We start from the raw sequence: 2,176 nt of genomic DNA, 5'->3' as shown, positions 1-2,176 counted from the left end.
GGGCCGTCTGTGGTGGAGGCCACAGACGGCCGGGGGCATTTCTTTCCCAGGCCTCCAGGGGGCCCTGTGATACTTAATGTTTCATTCTAAATTTTTAACTGATTTTGATGATGGACTAGAGACGAGTCCAGGTTGTCGCCCCCCCGCCCCCCGCCCCCCTGACCTCCTGACCCCCTGACGACTAGAAAAGGAGCAGAGGTTGAGGATGAATAAATCGGACGTTTCTAGAATTTCTAGTGTTTCTAACGTCCGTCCTCAGTTGTTAACAGTTTATGTTGACATGAAGTTCAACTGAGGAATGTGAGAAGTCACACACACACACACACACACACACACACACACACACACACTGGTGGTTTACTGTTAGAATCCTCAGGTTGGGTGGCAGATTAATGAGGAACATGGAGGTGGTCTGGTGTGTGTGTGTGTGTGTGTGTGTGTGTGTGTGACGGGCCCACGGTTCTGGGTCCAACTCCAGCCCCGACCCCAAGACAAACACATCACACCCGTGCCCAGGCGCCCCCTACAGGAGCATGGGGAAACCATTGGTTTGTGGGGAGGGTGATGTGGGGGTGGGGGCAGTTGTNCACCATTACTGAACCAGCAGACTCTGACCGAGGATCTGGACGTCACAGTGGTGAGTTCACTGACATCAGGAGTTATGGCCGCTGAGACACAGACAGACACAGACACAGACACAGACACAGACACAGACACAGACACAGACGTGTGGACGTGGGCTGAGTGCAGCTCCAGCTGTAGCTGAACCACAGACTCAGACAGACACAGACACAGACTGAATCTCCTGCTCTATTCACGTCTGTTAAAAACACACCCACAGTTTGGCCCAATCTGTGGGCTGCAGTGGTCCAGGCCTGGTACCAGTATGTGTGTGTCACTGCTGCTGCTGCTGCTGCGTTTAAGTCACGTAAAACAAACTGCAGGGACCAACCTGCCCCCCCCACGCCTCCCCCCCCCCAGGTGAATTAAAGTTGTAATTTTAACATGTAAATGTTCATTTTTCTGCAGTGTTTTTTTCACACCTGAAGTCAGGAGTGTTGAAGCCCCCCACCCTGGACGGTCAGGCCCAGCAGCCCTGACCACAGGGTCCTTACTGTCAACGGTTGTTTCTCTCTGTCATGTGACCCTGGGATGGACCACTGTGATTGGCTGAGACCCTGACAATGACAAGTAGAAGAGAAGTCGATTAAAAGTTATGCTTTATATCAGCTGGGGGTTTGAATCCCAGCCCACCTGGGGGGTGAGGGGTGAGGGTGAGGGGTGAGGGGTGAGGGGTGAGGAGGGTCAATTAACTGAACATTTAGTCGAACATGTCGGTAAGTTTGTTAAACAATGTTTGATTTAAATACTGCAGTGAAAACACCATGTGACAGTAAATCAGAGCAGAACATTAAAAGCCCCCCCCCACTCACCCCCCCCTCCCCCAGGGTGATGCCAGCAGATAAAACTCCCTTAAGGAGAGGAGGAGCCGTTGAGGAGGCCGTAAAATATCAAATACCGATGTCTTCGAGGAAACGAACCCGATCCAGAGACCGTGTCTAAATTTGGATCAGTTTATGTTTGTGAGTCTGTGATGGTGTCAGGTGAACCTCTTCACAGCCCCCTACTGGTGACCTTGGACCAAGCAACACGGTAGAAACACTGGATTTGTCCTTGTCTGTGCCGACTGGAGACCAAGAAGAAAAAAAGAAGAAACTCACCACAAACTGAACTGTAATTAATCAATAATTATTGAATGAGAAATGATCAATGAGTCAAATTAATCTGATTAACTCTGTTGAACCATTTTAGGTGGTGAGTGTGTGTGGGTGCTTCAACCTCTGGTCAGCGGCCTGGCTTGGATCAGTCCAGTCGACCAGTGAAACACTGACCTCTAGCTGCAGTATTGTTTATATTAACGAGTCACTGTGATTAATGACGTTAATAATGAGTTGTTGGACAGATGCTCTCATCAGCGCGGTGCGTTCAGGGACCAGCGCCACAGTGTTGACCACCTCGCCTCAAACAATGTGCTATTATGGAGTTGTTTTTTCTCTGTACGTGGTGACTCCATAAAGCCCCCCCCCCAACCCCCCCGTCTCGTCACTGTCCATCTAAACACCGAGGCCTCACAGCACAATGGGGTGATTGAATGATAAGGGGGGGGGTGTGGGGG

This window comes from Cynoglossus semilaevis, chromosome 15, assembly GCF_000523025.1.
Source record: "Cynoglossus semilaevis isolate Cse_v1.0 chromosome 15, Cse_v1.0, whole genome shotgun sequence".
Taxonomy (NCBI): domain Eukaryota; kingdom Metazoa; phylum Chordata; class Actinopteri; order Pleuronectiformes; family Cynoglossidae; genus Cynoglossus; species Cynoglossus semilaevis.
This window is presented reverse-complemented; position numbering follows the sequence as displayed.